At 41.0% G+C, this 23,659-nt stretch overlaps 2 pseudogenes; one reads left to right on the forward strand and one right to left on the reverse strand.

The window, feature by feature from the left end:
- The first annotated feature begins 4,789 nt into the window (after positions 1–4,789).
- On the forward strand, positions 4,790–5,218 carry LOC138823768 (large ribosomal subunit protein uL23 pseudogene; annotated as a pseudogene).
- Positions 5,219–13,244: 8,026 nt separating this feature from the next.
- Positions 13,245–13,814, reverse strand: LOC138823789 (protein Shroom2-like; annotated as a pseudogene).
- Between the last annotated feature and the right edge of the window lie 9,845 nt (positions 13,815–23,659).

Here is a 23,659-nt window from a genome sequence, read left to right on the forward strand (position 1 = left end):
CATGGAATGCAGCTTTCAAAGTATCTTAATAGACTTGGAGGCAAAAAAAAAAAAAAAAAAAAAAAAAGAAAGAAAGAAATCAAAGCCAGGTGCCAGTGACTCACACCTGTAATCAAGCTACTCAGGAGATTGGGATTTTAGGATTGCAGTTCAAAGCCAACCTGAGCAGAAAAGTACGTGAGACTCGTTTCCAATAAACAACTCAGAAAACTGAAGTGGCACTGTGACTCAAGTGGTAGAGCTAGTGTCTTGCCCAAAGTTCAAGCCCCACAACTGGCAAGGAAAAAAAAAAGAAGTCAATTATCATGAATAAACACATGTTTATATCCTGGGGGAAAGTAACCTAAGAAATATTTCATGATCTCTGGCAAGAGAACACAAAGTTACTATTACTGGACATACTTTTAACCAAGTAATTTTAGTTGTTTGGAAAAAGCATTTAAACTCTGATGAGGACTATGGACTGCAGCTATTTGTTTTGTGCATGTTGTAGAGCATGCACTTGGTTTCTTTAATGGTGATTTAAATCTAGAATGAGTATAAGCAACATGTGGATTATTCATTTCATAACTAATTTTGAACCATTAGAAAACCACTCACTTTTCCCATGTTAATAATGCATCAGTATCAGCATCAGCTCATGATTTTTCTAGATCACAGAACATTATTACATGATGCAGACAACAAATGCTCACTGGTAAACAAGCAAAGATAAAAACATAGCTGCCTGTACCCAGATGAGTCATGAGAAAAGATGTGCATCACGGTTAAGGTTTTTTGAGTGTACTCCTCAGGGTGCTGCCACAAGTCAGTATAGCCTGTGTCCTGTGGTAGTTATATAAGATGCTTCGTATTACAAGAAAACCTAAAAGATTAAATTATCCCAGACAAACACAGATGTTATTGCTTCTCTTGTAACCACTTTGCTCATGAAGAAGTCTTACTCCTAGAGATAATATGGGCTGGGGATTTCACTTACAATTTGGCCATCAGCTTGAAGGCTTTGTGTTTGCTATCTGCCACAATGGGGTTATCATTTGGCTTTTACTCTTTCAGGTTGCAGGCTATCAACAAGCACTTTAACTGTTCTTCACTAAAGTGGATTTTGTCTTCTGCAGCTTAATGATGAGGGCTGACTTAATCATCACAAAGTGTTCATAGTTGGTCAAACTCTCTTCACTGAAATACACAGCGAGATGTCAGACATGGTGCTTTCCCACTGGTCCAGGTTCTCTGTGAGCTCCTTGGCATCTTGGCATCTTTGTGCTGCTGGGAAAGAAAGTGCTGCTTTTAAAGCAGTATCTATTGTGCAGAAAGAAAGAGAGAATGAACCTGTTGAAAACACTGGTGGCTTATCCATATAAGCCTAACTTCTCAGAAGGCAGAGATCTAAGGAAACCATCTTGGGCAAGAAACTTGGTGAGACGCTTATTTCTAAGTGACTACCAAAAAAGCTGGAAATGGCTCAAATGGTAGAGTGCTAGCCTTGAGCAAAAAGAGCTTAGGAACAGCACACAAGCCCCAGGTTCTAGCCCTAGTACATGCACACACACACACACACACACACACACACACACACAGAGGCAAGGACTGAGGTACTACCAATCTCTTGAAAATGTGGCTATGTTGGGGGCTCTGCAACTACCAAGTAATCAGTGAAAATCCCGAGGTTGCTTAAAATTCCATGGTATGTACACAGAAATGTTCCTAGCATCCCCAAAATAGCCTTTCCACAGGACTATTCCCAACCATTGTTTCCTGGTCAGATTCATCTGCAGATACTTGATCTTTAGGAGATGGACTGTTGTCCAAATTATTGACAGGATTTTCCACTCAGGCCAGGCAGCCTGATCATGACAGCAGGAGATTCACCATTTTGTCCAAATCCTAGTGAACATCTGGAACTTGGGAAACTCATTGAGTTTGAAGACATCTTTCAAATAGCTTCCATCTTATCCCCAAGTACATTGTTGGCCTGAATATCCTCCAGCAGACTTTCTCAGGCTTCCTAGAGCACCTGCAGCTTATGGCTGTTGCTGTCAATGAGTTCTGCTAGAGAGACACAGAGAAACATGGAGATACCCTTGAGAATGGCCTCACACCTGGTGCTCCGAGTTACTCAGCCACAATACAGCAAGACTGAGTGAAATATACTCTGCATCCTTAAATAATGAAGGAGTTACCAGTAAATTATTTTCATTTAGTAAACAAAATTAACATGAAATTATATATGTAAATATACAAAAATTACTAAAAAAACAGGTACATATACACAATGGAATTCAGAAAGAATGACATTGTCCCATTTGTTAGGAAATGGAAAGACTTGGAAAAAATTATATTAAGTGAAGTAAGCCAGGCCCAAAAAAACATAGGCCCATCGTTTCCCTTATTTGCAATAACTAGTATATGTCTGAGACAAGCAGATAAGTTGATGTTAGGTGAAATGAACCCCAAGATAAGGATTCAAATGTTTTTTCTTTCATGTGATTGTTTCTAACATACTTATAAGATGATTTCTTTGTTGCTTTGTATGCCCCTCCCCCATGATATAACCCCTGCTTTCACTGTATTTGATGTTGGTATTTGTGAATATCTTTTTCTTTTGTTTGCATTTTGGTGCCAAACTGGGGACTCGGCTCTGGGCTTGGGTACTGACCCCTAGCTGTTTGGCTTAAGGGTGGAGCCACAGCTCCACTTCTGGCTTTCTTCCAGCTAACTAGAGATAAAAGTAAAACAGCCTTACCTAACTGAGATAGCTTCAAAATGTGATCTTCCAATCTATGTATGTAAGAATTTAGGGTTCTACTTATTAGATACCCACATGTAAACCACTGAGTGGCATGACCAGATTGTCTTGTTAGTCCTGACCTCCTGGTCCTCCCACCTCAGCTTCTAGCGTAGCTAGGAGTTTAAGCCACTGTACTTGGCTCTACTTTCCTAACTTTTTCACTGACAGATCGTGATCCAAGTCATTCGCCACATAGTCCTCAGGCTCTTACTGCCCTTGTAGATCCTTTGTTTTGATTGGCAGCTCAGCGTTGGGGGCTATATATGGAATTGGTGGTCTGGGACAAGACCATGAATACATTTGGCTCTTCTTTCCTGTATAAAGAGGTTATAGTCTCAGTTAGCTGCAACTATATTCCCAGATACCTATTTCTCCTTTAGATCCATTCTCTGGCACTAACAAAAGGTCACCAACCAGATAGCTAATGGGGAAAAACCAATCAATCAAAAACCTCAACAACCTCTTCCAAGGAGATATAAAGAACCAAAACCATAGCCAGGAAACAGTAGCTCATAAGCCTATAATCCTAACTACTTGGGAAACTGAGGTCTGAAGATTATGATTTGAATGCAGCTCAAGTAGGGAAGTGCATGAGACTCTTATCTCCAATTAATGAGCAAACAGCTAGTAAGTGGAGCTGTGGCTCATGTGTATAGCACTAGCCTTGAACAAAAATGCTAAGCTATAGCATTCAGGCCCTGAGTTCAAGTCCCAGTATTGGCATACACACACCAAAAAAAACTACCCCTACACAAACTTGAGTGTACACTCAAGTCTAAGCTTTCACATCTAGCAGGCATCTCTTGTCAGCACTACTGACACTGATGCTATCCTAGTCTTGTGTGGTGGGGCCATCCTATTTTGGTAGTTTAGAAGCATACTAGAGTTCCATCTACATGTTTTCAGCTGTTTCCACATAGGCTCTATGAGATACTGCACTTTCCTGTCCTACCAATAATAACTGATTGGAAAAACTCCTATTTAGTAACTATTCCAAGTATCCTGAGATTTGGTATGACAGTGTAAAGCTTCTGACTGATGGCTTTATTGATGTTGTCCTAGACAAGGAACCCAGGGGCTTGAGCATGCTGGTAAGCACTCAACTGACATGCTGTATCTCTAGCCACTTACTGTCTCAATCAAGAATCTTTCATGACCCTATGGTATGTCTCCTGTTGTCACTGCATTTGATTTTGGTACCCTGGTATTGTATATACATTTATTTGAATTAGGGAAGGGAAGCGGAACAACAGAATGGTGAGATAAAGGACAAAGGAGGAACCAATACAACAGCAATTCTCACAAGACAATATGTTGGAGATAATCTATACAACTTGGGGGTGGGGTGGGGAACAGGGAAAATAGGAGAAAAATGAGGGAAAGGGTAACAAGTTTGATAAGAAATGTACTTATTATGCATTTAGTTATGTAGCTGTAACCCCTCTGTACATCACCTTGACAATAAAACAGAGAAAAAATAAAATGGAAAAACTTTTAGAAAAAACAAAAAAGAATCTTTCATGAATAAAAGATGTGCTTAAAATCCCATCCTTAGACTAGACGGGTACATCTGCTAAGGAAATATCATTTGATTTGGGCCCACCATCAGGATTCAAAATTAAAATATAGGAGCTATTTCCATGGCAACATAAACACTAATGTCAGCTAACATCATAGGCCAAATTGGCAGGAAAAGAGGTTTCCTACCATTGGTTTAGAGGCATGACTCATATGTTATATGTTTCATAAACAGGTGACAGCTTTTTTTTTTTTTTTTGGGTCCGGTCGTGGGGCCTGAACTCTGGGCCTGGGCGCTGTCCCTCAGCTCTTCAGCTCAAGGCTAGCGCTCTACCCCTTGAGTCACAGCACCACTTCCGGCTTTTTTTCTTTTTGCTTATGTGGTGCTGAGGAATCCAACCCAGGGCCTCATGCATGCAAGGCAAGCGCTCTACCACTGAGCCACCTTCCCAGCCCTGACAGCTTTTTTTCCCCACCAAGATGGTGCTAAAAGCAAAGAAGGGAGCTCCTGCCCCTCCTAAAGCTGAAGCCAAGGAAAAGGCTTTGAAGGCCAAGAAGGCAGTGCTGAAAGGTATCCATAGCCACAAAAAGAAGATGTGCACTTCACCCACCTTCTGGTATCCCATGATACTGAGGCTCCAAAGATAGCCCAAATATCCTCAGAAGAGTGCTCCAAAGAGAAACAAGCTTGACCACTATGCTATGATCAAGCTCCCCTGACCCCTTGACATCATTAAGGATGTCAAGGCCAACAAGCATCACATCAAACAGGCTGTGAAGAAGCTCTATTACATTGATGTGGCTAAGGTCAATACCCTGATCAGACCTGATGGAGAAAAGAAGGTATATGTTCAACTGGCTCCTGATTATGATGCTTTAGATGTTACCAACAAAACTGGAATCATCTAAACTGAGTCCAGCTGGCTAATTATACATTTTTTCCACCATTAAAAAAAGCCAGGTGATAAACAGGCAGACAGAAAACAGATAGCCTCTGATACAAAGAGAAGCTGAGTACTGAGGACATTCTGTTCTCAATGTTTGCCTACATATGGAAGTCCTGTGTACCAGGTGTTTGTTATTGTTGTTTGTCAGTACTTTGGCTTGTCCCTTAGCTCTTTTGCTCAATGCCTACTTTCTAGTGCTTGAGTGCTTCCTGCCTTTTGGTAGTTATTAGAGATAAGAGTCTCATAGACTCACTTACCTGTGCTAGATTGAATTGTGATCCTTAGATCTCCATCTCCATCTCTGTAGTGGCTGGATTATAGGCATAAGCCACTGGCCCCTAGCTTATTCAAGGTATATTGAGTAGTATTGCTGATGTCTTTATACTAAATGTCAGAAGCAGTACTCTCTCCAGTAAAGCAATGCAAATGTTTACCTGATATTGCCAGCTATGCTAAGGAAGAAGTGGAGAACAGTGGCCCCAGAAGAAAAGAGATCCACATCATCATAATTATGCCAGCCAAAGAGCTTAGCTTTTACAGCATGAATCTTCATGCCCAAAGTCATCACACCCAAGGACAGTATTTTTTAACCCTTACTTTCTCTGTGAGAACACTGCCTACATAGGGGTGACAAGGTTCAGCAACTCTGACAAGTAATCACACTCTTCTCCCTTTCTAAGAGATGTAGGGCCAGATCCAGGCTACCATTAGAACTTGTCTCTACTCACTTTTCCTCTGTGGTTCTCTGTGAATTGATTTTGGAGAGTAGCTTCCTCCACAGTTGAGTTGTTCATCTTTGGAAAAGATTCCATGGTGATTCTGATCTTCATATCCTGGGGTCCAGGATATCAGCCAGGAACTTAGCCTTCCCACAATCTCCCTAGTCAGCTTCCTCTGAATTCAGGTGGTCTATTATCTTCTCCCTGGCCTTCACATAGCTAAACTCTGGAGAGGAGGTACTATCATGCTTTAAAGAAGGTGTGGGACTGGGACTCAGGAGGCTGAACGTTTGTTGGAGGCTTGGTCTCAGTGCTGTGCTGTGTATACACACAGAAACAGGAGTAGCATCCCTCCAATGTGCTAGGCTTGGGTAGCAATCCTTCTCTGATGGGCTCTCCAAATGTATGATTTTGATGGGTACCAGCTTCACTGTGGTGATATTGTGGATCACATGCTCACATCAGGAAAGAGAAGAGCAATTCTCTGAGATCTTTCTTTTTCTTATTTTTTTTTTTTCTGTTGGTTAGGGGTCTTCAACTCAGGGCCCAGGTGCTGTTCCTGAGCTTTCTTGCTCAAGACTAATACTCTGCCCCTTCTTGTTTTCTGGTGGTTAATGGAGATGTCTCATGGACTTTTCTGCCTGGGCTAGCTTTGAACTATGATCCTCAAATCTCAGCCCCTGAGTAGCTAGAATTACAGGCATAAGCCACTGATGTCAAGCTTTTCTCTGAGATCTTGAAAGACTACAATACTAAACTAAGATTCATCAGCCTGTGTCCCTTTCCCAAAAAGAACCTGATACAAAACAACTGGTAAGCAGCTTCAGTTGGCTGGGTGATTATGTTTCATGGAAAAGGAAGAGGGTTGAAGTAAAGTTGGAAGTAGCTTGGTCCAAATCATGACACCTACAGGTAACTCAGAGTTACTTCTTGAGTTTTAATATTTGATTTGGGGTTTTTGTTTGTTGTTACTATTTTTGTCAGTTCTAGGACTTGAACTTAGGGCCTACCTAGGCACTATCCCCTACAGTTCTACTTCGAGCTTTTTGCTGGTTAATTGGAAACAATAGTCTCATTGACTTGCTGTTCTGGCTTGCTTGGAACTGAGATCCTCAGATCTCAGCCTTCTGAGTAGGATTATCAGGCATGAGCTACCAGTGGCTCATTTGTTTTTATGCCCAATGGTAATGGAACACAGGAAAAACTGCTCAATGCTTCACCACCAGATTGTGTGCCTAGAGGCTACCTATAGGCGAGACAATAGCTCAAAACCAAGAAACAGCCTACCATGTAGATTACAACCATTATTGTCCCTACAGATGTGTTGGATAGGAACATGAATGAATAAGGTTGCCATATCCTTCCTTAGCATCTATAATAAGTACTGCCAAGTACTAAAGGTCCTAAGCCCATTCAAACTTACTGAAGAGAGAATGACATAACACACTTACTGGGAACAAAAACACATAAAGAATATTTTCCACAGAAGAGCCTATGCAGGTTAGAAACACTGTGCAGACACACGTTCTTGTTTTTCCACACACCTCACTGCATTCTCACTGATTCACAGGACAGATCCTAGAAGAGGCCCTAACCAACTTGTATGGGAAAATATGTCATACATTGGTTACCAAAGAGATTACCTTATTGCTTTTCCTTGTGGGAACTTATATTTATGTGCTCTCAAAAATTTTTGATGGTAAAGAGGAGTGAGGGAGGTGGGAGAGGGAAGGGATAGTAGGAGAAAAACAGGGAAGGGATAACAATGCTCAACAAGTTATGTACTCATTCTCTTACTTATGTAACTGTAAACCCTCTGTATAGCATCTTTACAATAAATAAAATTAAAAAAAATTCTTGATGACTCTTACCCTCTGTTACAAGGAGGTAGGATCTTAAGAGATGGGGCCTCATGGATATGAGAACCCAGTTAGAACATGTGAGAACACCATGAGAAGGTGCATCTATGAACCAGGAAGCCGCCATAATCTTATAGAGAAGCTGCCACACTTTGAATTTGAACTTCTAGTTTCAGAATTATGAGTAATAAATGTTCATTTTTTTTCTTTTGTGCCAATCTTGGGGCTTGAACTCAGGGCTTTGTACTCTCTCTTATTTAGTTTTGATATTCAGGCTTATTTTCTGCTTGAGCTGGTTTCAAACCCTGTTCCTCAGATCTCAGCCTACTGAATAGTTAGGATTACAGATGTGAGCCAACAGTGCCTGGCTACACTGGCTACTTTTTTTTTTTTTTTGTCAGTCGTGGGGCTTGAACTCTGGGCCTGAGTGCTGTCCCTCAGCTCTTCAACTCAAGGTGAGCGCTCTACCACTTGAGCTACAGTGCCACTTCCTGTTTTCTAGTGGTTTATTGGAGATAAGAGTTTCTCCGACTTTCCTGCCTGGGCTGGCTTTGAATCACGATTCTCAGATCTCAGCCTCCTGAGTAGCTAGGATTACAGGCATGAGCCACCAGCACCCAGCTTTACATTGGCTATTTTTTAAGTATTATCTTATAGCATGCCTGAGCCACTGAGCTTCTGTCCTTTTACTTGTGCTTTCCTACATCACTAGGGATGACAGTTACACACAAGTATGCAGTCATTGTGCTTCCCCTATAGGTGAATAGCCATTGGTTGCAATATAGCCTCTCAAACATTTTTGTTCAGCTGGCCTTGAGCTTTAATCTTCAGGTTTCTGCTTATGCATTAACTACAATTATAGACTTGAGCTACTGTGCCCAATTAAGAACACATTTTCTTCTACTTTAGTAAGAAATTTATAGTTCCTGTGTTTATTTATCTAGGCATTTACTGGGATTTGAACTTAAGGTTTCAAGGCTTCTGGACAGAGTCATGCTACTAGCTGAATAGGGACTCACATTTGAGCCTGGGCCAGCCTGGGCCACCTGGACTGCATCCTCCTATATCTGCTTTCTGCATAGAGGATATGACAGGTAGAAATACTGTGTTTTTATTGAGCATCTCACCAACCATTTGCTTGGGCTAACCCTGAACTTCAATTCTCCTTATCTCTGCCTCCTGAGTAGCTAGATTTATAGATGTGAGCCATTGTATCCAGCCCTACTGAAATTTTTATTATTAAAAAAAAGTCAAGAAAAATGTTTACTGGTGGCCTCTGCCTGTTATTCTAGTTACCTCAGGAAGCTGAGATCTAGGGATCATGGTTCAAAGCTAGCACAGGCAGGAAAGTCCATGAGACTTATTTTGAATCAACCACCAGAACACTAGAACTGACAGTGTGACACAAAATGGTAGAGTGATAGCCTTGAGCAAAAGAGCATAGAGACAGCACTGAGACTGATAAATCTCCCAGTGAGTTTTTCGGTTTTTTTTTAAACAAACCATTGGAGTAAAGCCTTTTCCTCCAGTTAATTTTCCAGTACCAACTTTCAGTTCAGTGTGTCTCAAAATGGAGCAAGGTGCTAGATGCTGAGGCCTTAACCTATAGAATGAGGCTTGGGAAACAGGATAAACAAGACATTGTGGTAAAAGGCATTACCTTGTTGAATTGGGGCCATTCTGGATAGGCTTCTATGGGGCAAACTATGGAGAGGTGGAGCTAGAGGTCATCATGTGGATGCCTACAGAGGCTGGAACTTAGAATTATACAGCATTGGTCACAGTGTCAGCTCCCAAGCCTGTGCTGTGGCCCTGGCAGGTCAGTGTAGGAACCTTCTCAATACAGTTGCTTCTTTATTAACAAAACAAAACAAAAGAAAAAAGAAGTATGCAGCATTTCTGACTGAGGACAACAAGTGTCTGCATTCACAGCTGGCTGTCCTGGGGGATGGGCACTGCTGAACACAGAAAAGTGACAGGTAGGTCACATTTGCATCCAAGAAAACAGGAAGTAGTGTTGGACAGGGCTATCCAGGAGTGGCCAGGAGAGTGTCTGCAGTTGTGTTGTCTGGGCTCCTGTATTTCCAGAGTTCACACTTGTATGGTGGAGGCCTCTATAGGGCTAGCTACTTGGTGAATGGTGCTGTGCTCAGTGGCCACAATTCATATTCTTGACCATGTGGGGCGAATGGGTATCCTTGGCTTGGGGGTCTCAAGTCAGCTGGTGTGTTCTCCTCTGAAAATTCTCTAGGTAAAGTTCCTGATTGGCTCCAGTCCTCCTAGGACAGTGCTAGAGCTTCTGAAGTATGAGATGATTCTGATGATGTGGATAGGGTTCTAATCCTGTGAGTTTTGTGATGTTCCCAGACTGACTTTCAGACACTGGATACCTGCTTTTCTAGAGGAAAAATGAAGAGAAATTAATCATGGATTATAATTAACCCATTCTCTCTATATACAAGTTGACTCTGATGGCAATCTTTTTAGGCCACTTTCAGGAATATGTGTGTGTGTGTGTGTGTGTGTGTGTGTGTGTGTGTGTGTGTGTGTAAGTGATTAATTGAGATGTCTTTTATGCTAGGGTTGGCTTTTAGCTTTGATAATAAGATCTTACCTTCCTAAGTAGCTAATGATATAGGTGTAACCACTAATGCCTGACTAAATCCATTCTTTATCCAATACCAATCTCTACTGTCATGTCAGATGTCTGTATTCTAAAGTGTTATGTACCCTACATGACATATTAAAGACATAACACACCTTGTTGAGTACATGACTTACATCTATAATCCGAATTACAAGAAGCTGTGATCAGAGGATCACCATTCAAAACCAGCAGTAAAATCATGAAATGTGTATTTCCAATTAACCAGAAAAAACCAAACCAAAACAAAAACAGAAGTGGAGGTATGACTCAAGGGTTAGAGTGCCAGCCTAAACCAAAATATTCTGATAGAATGCAGACCCTGAGCTCAAGATCTAGTGCTGGCATCCCACAACACATAAATTGGGTACAGCCAGATGTACACACTAAGTACATTCCTGCTCCCTGCCTGCTTTTTTTTTTTTTTTTGTCAGTTGTGGGGCTTGAACTAGGGCCTGGGTTTTATCACTGCATTCTTTTGATCCAGGTTAGCTCTCTAACACTTTTTAAAAAAAACACTTTTTTGTCCTTGTGAAAATACTGTATAGATGTGTTACAATCACACGAACAAGGTAATGAGTACATTCCTTATCAAGCATTGTTGCCTCCCCCTTTATTTTCCTCCTACCATCCCTTCCCTCCCATCTCCACACTACATTACCCCCCTCCACCCTGCCTAAATTGTAAAGTTTGTTTTTTGACATAGCATCTTGTACATCTCATTGTTACAATGGGTCCACCTGTATCCCTATTTAAACAATTTGTTTTTTTCCTTCTGCTCCCCAAGTTATACAACATCAAATACAGTGAAAACAGGGATTATACCATGGGGGAGGGACATACAAAGGAACAGAAAAATCACAAGGTACCTTATAAATATGCTTTCTAACACTTTTGAGCCATAGCTCCACTTCCAGTTTTGGGTGGTTAATTGGTGATAAGAGCCTCACAGCCTTTTCTGCTCAAGCTGGATTTGAACTGTGATGGATCCTCAGATCTCTGACTCCTGAATAGCTAGGTTACAGGCATGAGTCAGCTTTACATCTTTTTATTATCTCCCAGTTTTTTTATCTCAAATAGTTTCAATTCAATGTCAGTTCATGAATACAATCATCTTGCTCATTGCCATTTCCTTTCATCATTCTTTTAATGTAAAAATAGACAACTATATAGACACAGTTATATTCAGAACTATTCACTCCAACTTGCAGTACTTTTTGTTGTTGTAGTTTTTTGTGGGGCTTGAACTCTGTGCCGGGTGCTGTCCCTCAGCTCTTCGGCTCAAGGCTAGTGCCCTACCACTTGAGCCACAACGCCACTTCCAACTTTCTTTCTGCTTATGTGGTACTGAGGAATCGAACCTAGGGCCTCATGCATGCAAGGCAAGCACTCTACCACTAAGCCAAGTTCCCAGCCCTAACTTGCAGTATTTCTAGGTGACTAAAAGAAAGTGCCATATACAAAAAGCTAACCAATCACTGGTTGCCAATCATTCTGTCATAAAAGTGCCATACAAAGCTTGCTGTTAAGCCTGGGAAGGTGGCTCAGTGGTAGAGCGTTTTCCTTGCATACATGAAGCCCTGGGTTCGATTACTTATGGTTTTCACTGCTGTACCCAGACCCTGAATGCAAGTTCCAGGACTGGAAAAAATAAAATAAAAAAGTTACCAGATTTGTTGCTTCCAAGTCTATATCCTTCTCCCCCCAAGATTTTTCTAGATGTGAAGTGCAAGCATTGTACACACCTTTGGTCCTCAGCTTCCCCACAGACCTGAGCTCCTCCCAGCCCTGGAGTTCCAACCATACAGCTGGCCCTTCCCTTTCTCCACCCAGACCCACCTGAGCTCCCACCAACCTTACTTCTGGCCCCCAGACCCTCCTGCTACCTGGATAGGGACAGGTGCCATGTGCTTCCTCTAATAAATCATATAATAATCTTTCTCCTGTATCTGCTTGCCTCCTCAAGGTCCCTTTGGATGGATGTGAAGGATCCCTTCAAAAAGGAGGAAAACTAATTAAGCCAAGGTACAAAGGAGGCTAGCTAGTGAAGAAAGCAAAAAGCCAGAAGCAGAGTTGTCGTTCAAGTGGTAAAGCAACAGGCTTGAGGTAAAAAGCTAAGCAAGAGAACAAGTCCCTATGTGAGTGTGTATGCATGCATGTATGCACGTGTGTACACACACTCACAGAGTAAGCTAAGAGATTAAGACAAGCATACTGGTAATGAAAGATGGGCTGGCAGAAATATGGCACCTAAAATTGTTCTACAGATACCAACTTTGTCCTCAAGTAATTTCACAGAAGACATTACTCACAAACACTTATATAACTTGATTCAAGTGGGTCTGCTGGGCCCAACAGATTCTGAATGTCTGGTCAGAGCAGATTATCACCAGATTCTTAGCCCTATGCTTACCTGTGAATATAGTGTCTATGAATAGGGAGCATTCATGAAGGTTCTGGGGCTCCACTGTTGTCCCAAACTCACATCCAGAATGTTACCTGCTGAGTAATACTGTCCAGAACTTCTGCCCTCTAAATCCTTCCTCAGCTCCTAATAGGATGCTTGATATTCAGCAAAGTTTCCAAGTCTTTCCAGTGGGTCAGACTTCCTTGCCCTTTCAGATTTTTCATGACCATTGGATATCTCTCTAAAGGAGTTGGCATGGGGTCTTTCTTGGGACAAAGGCTCCCTACACTCCCAGTCTTGGGCCTCTGCCTTCTCTTTTGGGAGCCCACTAGTTTGCTTGTTTCCTCAAAAAAAAACCATCAGCCTGTCAGCAAAAATCTGTGGTAGGTATCCTCAGGTATTCCATGGCATGAGTGAGGCCTGTCGTCCCAAGAGTCCCACTTCATTTATTTTCTCTGGCTCAGAGTAGCACTTCAGTCTCTGTTGAACAGTTTCAGGCCTCTGATTTGAGAAATGTGAGGCATTCCACTTCTAGATGAGGATGGGTTGGCCAGGCCTACCTCCTAGAAGTGGGGGGGATATAGTCTGGTCACCCAGAATATGAGGATAATGAACTGTGATCCCCAGAACTGTGTTCTGATGAACTTGGATCTGCTTAGGTAAGGGTCTAAAACATGGTGTTTGATGGAGGTGGCCTGGAGATCTTGTGCTTGAGCCTCTTTCAGGTGGTTTTTGTAGGTACTGGTGAAGGAACATTTTTTAGTGGCTTCAGCCTTATCCCTTCAAATGCCAGCATTATCCTCAGCCTCACTAGCTGCAGCTATGGCCATGTATGCTTGCTTTTCTGCAGCTTTGCTCTGTGCATCTGGATTCCTGCACATTTAATTCCTTAGCATGGTGGAAAATTGGTCACGCCTGCACCTGAGCATCTTGAGCATCTAATGGTTGTGGTTTTTCAATGCCATCCTGGCAGTTCTCTGGCTGGTTAGAGAGTGCACCACAGGTGTCTTCTGGCAATAGGATACTATTGCTTGACTCATAAGCCCATTTGAAGCCATCACTCATTTTCTGCAGACTGGCTTTTTTTCCTACTCAGTCAGCTCTGGATGGCTCTTGGATGCCTGAGAAACAACCCTGAGTCCTTATGTATAGTGGGTGACACTACTGTATGTTATGGGTGCTCAGGGTCCCTCCATGCTGAGTTAGATGGCATTGTGCCCTGTGGACATGGGTTGCATGGAAGGGTTACTTTCAAGGCCTCCTGGGGCTGCATTCAAATTCAAAGGCCAGTAATCTACCTGGTGCTGAGCCATCTGGGTGCCTCTCTGTACAGGCTGCCTGCTTTCTGGTTGTCAGCACTAGACAACTTCACCTGAGGAGGGGTTGGGTTCCTGGCAGAATTCATTAGGAAGCTCCTGCTAGCCTCCAGGGAAGGACGGACAGATGCTGTGGGGTCCTCTGCAAGGTGGGAACCCTGGAACTCTCACCACTGCAATGGTGTGAATGTTGGCCCCTTGGTAAGGCTGCAGGAAGTGCACATTGATGCTGGAAATCTGCAACCTGCCTGGAGCTGTGAGGGGGCCATACGTCTTGTGGTCAGATCCTGGCAAACCAGAATCTAGATGGCCCTTTGGCATACAGGTAGAGCCTTGGGTTTCCTTTCTACTGCTAGCTCATGTCAGCCTTCACTGTCAATCTTCTGGTTCCTTTCTCCAGTCCCTAACCTGCAGCCAGGTCAAAGCCATAAAGTTCTGGGTGAGAATGGGAGGCCCTGTGCTTTCTCCTGGCCCTTGGTGGCAGCAAAGTTATCACTGCAAAGGTGCAGGTAAGGCAAAAAAGGGACTTTTATTTTTTGAGAGACATACCAGACTGCTCCCAAAATGGGTCTCCTACAAGTGAACAGCTTGGGCTCAGCACTGTCCTCTGGTCTGGGGGTTTTACTGTTATCACTGGATACCTGGAGTAGGATCTGTCCTCCATGATGTGCAGGTCACTTGCAATCTGCTGGTATCTACCATCTGGCTTGCAGGGTTCCCAGAAATGGACTTCATTGAAGATGTTCTTGGTGGAAGAGGCATCAGCTTTGGTCTAGGTATGGTTAGCAGTGCTGGAGCTGGTGTAAAAGAAGTCATACATAGAATCACATTTGCTATGACTGCCCAGATGGTCAATGCTGCTGTTGGATTTGGCTGCTGAGAGGCAACCAAATGTGTAGGGCTGGTCTAAACCATCAATGCATCTCAGGGAGCTGAAGTGGTCAGAAGAATGTTGTAGATTCATCTCATCCCAGGAGCTTGAAAGTCATAAGAGGAATGACTACAACAAGGTCAAGATAACAAGCAACAGTTTGTTTTAGCACTGAGAGACAGTAAAGGGTAAGAGTCGAGAACAAGGGCATTGTGAAGATATCCTAAAGTAACTGCCTGGAACAAATTCATTGGACAAGTGTTCTACTTGCTGAGTGCGTTTTTAAGACTACGGTATTATAGTATTATTATTATGTTTCCATGGTCTAGACAAAGCAGAGGCTTGCAAATGGTAACTCATCAATTTAGGATAGTTTTTAAATTTTTTCTTTTGAGTGGGTCCTGTGGACTGAACTTGGGGCCTGAGTGCTTTCTCTTAGCTAAGACTAGTGCTCTATCACTTGAGCCACAGCTCCATTTCTGAATTTTTTTGATAGTTTATAGGTGTAACAGTCTCACAAGCTCAGGCTGGCTTCAAATCATGATCCTTACAGCTCAGCCTTTCAAGTAACAAGGATTATAGGCATGAGTCATGGCACCTGGCTAGTTTTTAATTCTTAAACTGTCAATGAGCTAGAAATCAAAGGAATAATAAACACTCATATTAATATGGCCTGTGAAAATTAAAAGAAATTCAAACTTCAGTTCATAAATGAAGTCTTACTGAAACACAAATGTGGCTGTTTGGTCTGTAGCGCTTTTATGCTAGAACTGCAGGTTGACAGACAGGCTTATCTGCAAGCTGATGCTATTAGGGACAGGAAAGTCTGTGAAATTCTTCTTTCTAATTAAGCAACAAAAAGCTAGAAGTGGAGTTGTGTCTCAAGGTCTAGCCTTCAGTGAAAAAACTAAGAGACAGTCTCTAGGTCCTGAGTTCAAGCCTTAGTACTTACTGCCAAAATAGAAACAAAGCAAGCAAGGAAGAGAGAAAGAAAGGGAGAAAGAAAAAAGAAAGAAAGAAGGAAAGAAAGAAAGAAAAATAAAGGAAGAAAGGAGGCTCACTTCTACCCTAACTAGTATAACCCAATGAGGAAAAAAATAAAAAATAAAAATAATATTCATGCATACTTAAAAATGTGCACACTCATACACGAGTACACATACAGGCACACAAGAGCACACACAGTTATACTTATTTATGAATACATATACAGGCACATATATACAAGCACAGATACATATAAACATTTGCATATCCACATGTCCCCAAAACCACACTCTGCTTTAACATCATACTTCTAACAGGAGACACATGGGGATGTTACAGACCTCTAACACATTATGGGGTTCCAGAGTCAATTCAGGAAATACAGGAGAATCCCCTGACAAACTATGATGAAATACTTTGCTGATCCATAAATATATCCTGCCTACCAGTCCACAGGAACACTCTGAGAAAGAGTATGGTGGGATGCAGGTAGGTGCCACAGCCACAAACAGCCTGGCTAAGAACCACCAACTGCCTAGTGTTTCTTTGCACAGTCTCAAAGAGATTCCAGTGAGGATCTTTCTCTGGCTCTCAAACACAACACACACACACACACACACACACACACACACACACACACACACACACACTTGTTCATCTCTCTCACATTTCATTATTTAACTTTAATGGAATATTCACAGACTTGTCTCATCAGAAACATCAAAGCTATGTTCAAGTTCAGAAAGCACTGGAATAGGCTTTGCTTGTGCGTAGGCAACTGTCTTGCATAGTGCTGAACATGTCAGAAAGGACAGCCACTGGCACAGGGAAATGAAAAGTCACAGGCTCAGGATGGCCATCAGAGAACATGATGGCATACTATATGTAAGTGAGGCCTCTAGCTTGATTCATTCATCCTGGAAAAGAATGTGAAGACTAAGGGAATTGGTGCACTGGACACATTTGTGTCAAAACAGCAACACAAGAAAGTAGTTTCACTTGCTTACTTGGGACATAGCAGGTACTTCCCACTGTTTAGATCTCTGTTTTCTTCTTATCTTTTGGTCTGAGACTGAGACTTGAAATTGGTGCCTGATGTTTTTGCTCACTGGCTAGTACTTTACCAACTGAACCACTCCTTCAACACCTAGATCTCTATTAATGAGCAACTCACCCCAATGCACAATGGAAATCAGAGGCCCCAAAATATGAAGCAAACCTTATTCTTTACAAGTCATTCTTCCATTGGTATATGATTATTGTTGATCAGTTAAGAAATTAACTGTTTACATAAATAAAATTAACTGTATTTTTTTACATAAATAAACCTTTTCCCTATCCCCCTAATGCCAATAAAACTAGGTATTCCCATCTTTTGAGTTTCAACATTACTTTTTCAGGACCCTAAGTCTTTATGGACAATAGATTGGACTAGGAAAAAAGGTCTCTTTGTTACTTGTCATCTAGGACACATGGAATTTAGAATGCTTAGCTCTCTCCAAGTAAAAACAATGTAGTTAATTAAAGTAGTAGATTTATCTTTTTTTTTTTTTCTTTTTTCTTCTTTTTTTTAATTGTGAAAATACCATACAGAGGGGATACAATTACATGGGCAAGATAATGAGTACATTTATTATCAAGCATTGTTGTCTCCTCCTTTGTTTCCCCTTCCCATCCCTTCACATCTCAACTCCCCTTCCCCCCCACCCCCCACCTCCCACACCAAAGTTGTAAAGTTCATTTTTCAACATAACGTCTTGTACATCTCATTTTTTTTCTCTGTTCCTTATGTTCCAAACCATCCTCCAAAATTAGGAAATAAATGAGAGAGATATTATCATGTGCTTTTATCTTCTCTCTATAAAACTTTTAAAAATAGAATTCTTATTTAGATATCATATGGAGAAAGTATAATGCTGCTGCCCATTTGGGAATGCTTTAGAAATCCCTGAGACCTATTAGACTCTCTAATCTTTTTTTTTAATCATTCATTTTCACTTCTTTTTTTTCTTTTTTCTTTTTTTTTTTTTTCCAATTCCAGTGTTTATTTTATTTTATTGTTAATTTATTTTTTTTTAATTGTATTTTATTTTATTTGAGAACATACTGTACAGGGGGGCTACAATTACATGGGCAGGATAATGCATACATTTCTTACCAAGCATTGCAGCCTCCTCCTTTGTTTCCCCTTCACTTCCCTTCCCCGCCTCCCCCCTCCCCCCACCCAATTTTACCCCCCTCCCCCCACCCAATTATACCCCCCTCCCCCCCCCCCCACACCGACATTGTAAAGCTGGTTTTGACATGACATTTTGTACTTCTCATTGTTGCAACAGGTCCACCTGAATCCTTAAACGACTTTTTGTCCCCATCTCCTCCACATGTTATACTGACATCAAATATAGTGAAAGCGGGGGTTACACTGTGGGGGAGGGACATACAAAGCAACAAAGAAATAATCTTATAAATGCGTTAGAAACACATGCATGAAAGAAACAAAAACATTAAAATACATATTTAAGGGTTCATTTTCCTAACATCACATTATCTGACCTTTTCCGCTTGACTCATACCTATACTAGATATTGCAAATAAGGGAAACCATGGGACCTATGCTTCTTTGGGCCTGGCTTACTTCACTTAATATAATTTTTTCCAAACCTTTCCATTTCCTAACAAATGGGGAAATGTCATTCTTTCTGATGGAGGCATAGAATTCCATTGTGTATATATACCACATTTTCTTGATCCATTCATCTACTGAGGGGCATCTGGGTTGGTTCCATATCTTAGCTATGGTAAATAATGCTGCAATAAACATAGTTGTGCTGGTAGCTTTAGTGTGGTCTTGTTTGTAAACATTTGGGTAAATGCCCAAAAGTGGGATTGCTGGATCATAGGGGAGATCTATGTGAAGTCTTTTGAGGAACCTCCATACTGCTTTCCAAAGTGGTTGAACAAGTTTACATTCCCACCAACAATGAAGTAAGGTTCCTTTCTGTCCACATCCCCTCCAGCATCTGTTGTTGTTAGAGTTCTTGATTTTTGCTGTTCTAACTGGAGTGAGGTGATATCTCAATGTTGTTTTGATTTGCATTTCTTTTATGGCTAGGGATGTTGAACATTTCTTCATGTGTCTATTGGCCATCCTTGTTTCTTCTTCAGAGAAGCTTCTCTTTAAATCTTTCGCCCACTTATTTATTGGGCAGTTGATTCTTTGAGGATTTGTTGTTGGGTGGTTTAATTTTTTGAGTTCCAAGTATATTTTAGATATGAGACCCTTGTCCGTTGTATGGCTAGTAAAGATCTTCTCCCAATCGGTGGGCTTTCTATTGATCTTGCCAGCTATGTCATTTGCCCTGCAGAAGCTCTGCAATCTTATGCAATCCCATTTGTCCAACCTTTCTTTGATTTGTTGTGCTTCCGGGGCTCTATTCAGAAAATTTCGGCCTGAGCCAAGGAGACCTAGGGTTTCTCCTATTCCATCCTGTAATGTTTTCAGAGTGTCTGCTTTGAGTTCAAGGTCTTTGATCCATTTGGAGTTGATTCTGGTACAGGGTGATATATAAGGATCTAGCTTTAGTTTTCTACATGTAGTTAACCAATTTTGCCAGCACCATTTACTGAAGAGGCTGTCTTTCTTCCATTCTATTGTTTTAGCTTCCTTATCGAAGATTAGATGGCTATAGGTCTGTAGGTTCATTTCTGGGTTTTCAATTCTATTCCATTGGTCCTGAGGTCTGTTCTTATGCCAATACCAAGCTGTTTTGATTACTATGGCTTTATAGTAGAGTTTGAAATTTGGTATTGATATTCCTCCAGCAGTGTTCTTTCCGTTGAGGAGCGTTTTTGCTATTCGGGGTCTTTTATTGTTCCATATGAATTTTTGGATTGCCTCCTCTATTTCCTTGAAGAATGAGGGTGGAATTTTGATAGGTATCGCGTTGAATTTGTAGATAGCCTTGGGAAGTATTGCCATTTTCACGATGTTAATCTTGCCAATCCAGGAGCATGGGAGGTTTTGCCATTTTTTAAGTTCTGTGTTGATTTCCTTTTTCAAGATTTTAAAGTTTTCATCATAGAGGTCCTTCACTTCTTTGGTTAAGTTAATTCCTAGGTATTTTATTTTTTGTGGGGCTATTACAAATGGAGTTGCTTTCCTAATTTCAGCCACACTTTTCTCATTGTTGGCATATAGAAAAGCCATTGATTTTTGGGGGTTAATTTTATAACCTGCTACTTTGCCAAAGTTTTGAATCAGCTTGAGTAATTTGGGAGTGGAGTCTATGGGATTCTTTAAATACAAGATCATGTCATCTGCAAAGAGGGAGAGTTTTATTTCTTCTTTCCCTATTTGGATCCCCTTTATGTCTGCATCTTGTCTTATTGCTGTAGCTAGGCATTCTAATACTAGATTGAAGAGAAGTGGAGAGAGTGGGCATCCTTGTCTTGTTCCTGAGTTAAGAGGAAATGGCTTTAGTTTTTCACCATTGAGTATAATGCTGGCTGTAGGTTTGTCATATACAGCCTTTATTGTATTGAGGAATGTTCCATGGATTCCTAATTTTTCCAGAACCTTCATCATAAAGGGGTGTTGGATCTTGTCAAATGCTTTTTCTGCATCTATTGAGATAACCATGTGGTTCTTATTCTTGCTCCTGTTGATGTGATAAATAATATTAATTGATTTGCGTATATTGAACCAGCTTTGCATCCCTGAAATGAATCCTGTTTGATCATGGTGTATGATTTTTTTGGATGAATGTTGAAGTCGATTGGCCAAAATTTTGTTGAGAAGTTTTGCATCAATGTTCATCAAAGAAATGGGTCTATAGTTCTCTTTCTTTGATGAGTCCCTGTCTGGTTTTGGGATGAGGGTTATGATGGCTTCATAGAATGTGTTCGGTAGTGAGCTTTCTCTTTCAATTTCATTGAAGAGTTGGAGGAGTATTGGTGTGAGCTCTGCTTTGAAGGCCTTGTAAAATTCCGCTGTAAAACCATCTGGTCCTGGACTTTTCTTAGCTGGGAGGTCTCTTATTGCTGTTTCTATTTCAATGCTTGATATGGGCCTGTTAAGCTGGTTTAACTCATCTTGGTTTAGTTTTGGCATGTCAATATTTGCTAGGAAAAGGTCCATTTCTGTCAAGTTCTCAAACTTATTAGCATAAAGTTTTGAGAAGTATCCCCTAATAATGTTCTGAATCTTGTTTGTTTCCGTGGTGATGTTTCCATTCTCATCTCTGAGTTTATTAATTTGGGTGTGTTCTCTCCTTTTTCTGATAAGGTTTGCTCAGGGTCTGTCAATTTTGTTAAGTTTTTTGAAGAACCAACTCTTTGTTTTGTTGATTCTTTCGATAGTTTTTTTGGATTCTAATTCATTTAATTCTGATTTAATTTTTATTATTTCTTTCCGTCTACTGGATTGGGGTTTGTCTTGCTGCTCTTTTTCAAGGAGGTTTAGATGTGTCATTAAATTGTTAGTTTCCGATCTCTCCAATTTGTTGATGTAGGAGCTCAGAGCTATAAACTTGCCTCTGAGTACTGCCTTTGCTGTGTCCCAGAGGAGCTGGTAATTTGTGTGTTCATTTTTGTTGAATAGCATGAACATTTGAATTTCCTTTCTAATCTCTTCCATGACCCATTCATGATTCAGCAGTGTGTTGTTCAGCCTCCATTTAATACCGGACTTTCTTTGGTGGCTTTTGGTGTTGAATTCTAATTTTATTCCCTTGTGGTCAGAGAGAATGCAAGGTATAACTTCAATGTTTCTGAATTTAGACAAGTTTGCTTTGTGGCCTAAAATGTGGTCTATTTTAGAAAACGTTCCATGTGCTGCTGAGAAGAACGTGTATTCTGTTGCTGCTGGGTGAAATGTTCGGTAAATGTCTGTTAAGTCTAATTGATCTATGCAGCTGTTTAGATCTGCGGTTTCTCTGTTGAGTTTTTGCCGAGTTGATCTATCTAGTGGGGAGAGTGGTGTGTTAAAATCCCCAACAATTAATGTCTTTGGATCTATATGGGATTTGAGGGAAAGTAGTGTTTCTTTGATAAATTTGGGTGCTCCATTGTTTGGCGAATAGATATTTAGAATTGTAATATCCTCCTGAAGGAGAGATCCTTTAATTAGTATGTAGCGACCTTCTTTATCTCTTCTCACGAATTTTAGTTTGAAGTCTATTTTAGCTGATATTAGGATTGCAACTCCCGCCTGTTTATGAGGGCCGTTTGCTTGGTAGATTTTGTTCCAGCCTTTAACTTTGAAAATATGTTTGTTTTTACGGGCAAGATGTGACTCCTGCAGGCAGCAGATAGAGGGGTCTTGTTTTTTAATCCAACTAGACAGTCTATGTCGCTTAATTGGAGAGTTCAGTCCGTTAACGTTAAGAGATAGGACTGAGAGGTATTTGGGGGTTCCTCCCATGTTATCCACCTTCTTGGGGGCTGTGAAAACTGGGTTCTTCCTAAGGTTCTTGGATTCTCAGTTTGGGTGCAGTTTCTTGGCCTTTGTTGCGTTCTTGTTGGTTTTCTATGTGTAGGACATCTTTAAGAATCTTTTGCAGGGCTGGTTTGGTGGAGATGTATTGTTTCAATTTTTCTTTGCTGTGGAAGGTTTTTATTTGGCCTTCAGTTATGAAGGAGAGTTTAGCTGGGTACAGTATTCTTGGTTGATAGTTGTTTGTTTTTAGGGCATGGCATACGTCATTCCAGGCTCTTCTTGCTTTGATTGTCTCTGCTGAGAAATCTGAGGTAATTCTAATTGGTTTCCCTTTATAGGTGATTAACCTTTTCTCCTTGACAGCTTTAAGGATCTTTTCCTTGGTCTGGGTTGATCCTGTGTGGATTATAATGTGACGGTGGGATGTCCTATTCTGGTCTGGTCTATTTGGGGTTCTAAAAGCTTCTTGTATCTGAATAGGCCTATCTTTTTGTATGTTTGGGAAGTTCTCTGCTAGGATCCTGTTAAACAAATTTCCTAGACCATTAACTTCTGTTTCTAGGTGCTCCTCTACACCCATTATCCTTAGATTGGGCCTTCTGATGGTGTCTTCCAGGTGTTGGATAGACCTATCATATTTCTTGGACTTGTCTTGGATGGTTGTATGTTCTTTCTCTATAATATCTAGGCTGTCTTCAATCCCTGAGATTCGATCTTCTGCATGGTCTAACCTGCTGTCAAGACTCTCTACTTTGTTTTTTATCTCTTTTCCTTCTAATTGGTCAGCTTTGATGGTTTCAAGTTCTTTGTTGAAGCTCTGTTTTAGGTCTTGTATGATTTTCTTTACTTCCTTAATTTGGTGTTCAGTGTTTGTTCTCAAATCACTTAGTTGATTGGTTATGGTTTCTTTGGACTCCCATTCCTTCTTTTGGGTTCCATTCAGCATTCCCTTTGTGGTCTCCCTGACTTCCTTCAGCTCTTTGTTAATGGATTCCATGAATGTCTTTAGTGATCTTTGTGTATTCTCTACCTGGTCTCTTAATTCGTGAATTACTCTTTGATTAGTTTCCTCCCTTCTGTGGGATTCCTGCAGTTCTCTTTGAGTGTTCTCTGCCTGCTCACGCCATTCCTCCCTTTCTCTTTGAGTATTCTCAAGTTGTTCAC

The sequence above is a fragment of the Dipodomys merriami genome, unplaced genomic scaffold (genome assembly GCF_024711535.1).
Source record: "Dipodomys merriami isolate MVZ:Mamm:240054 unplaced genomic scaffold, mDipMer1.0.p SCAF_123, whole genome shotgun sequence".
Classification (NCBI taxonomy): domain Eukaryota; kingdom Metazoa; phylum Chordata; class Mammalia; order Rodentia; family Heteromyidae; genus Dipodomys; species Dipodomys merriami.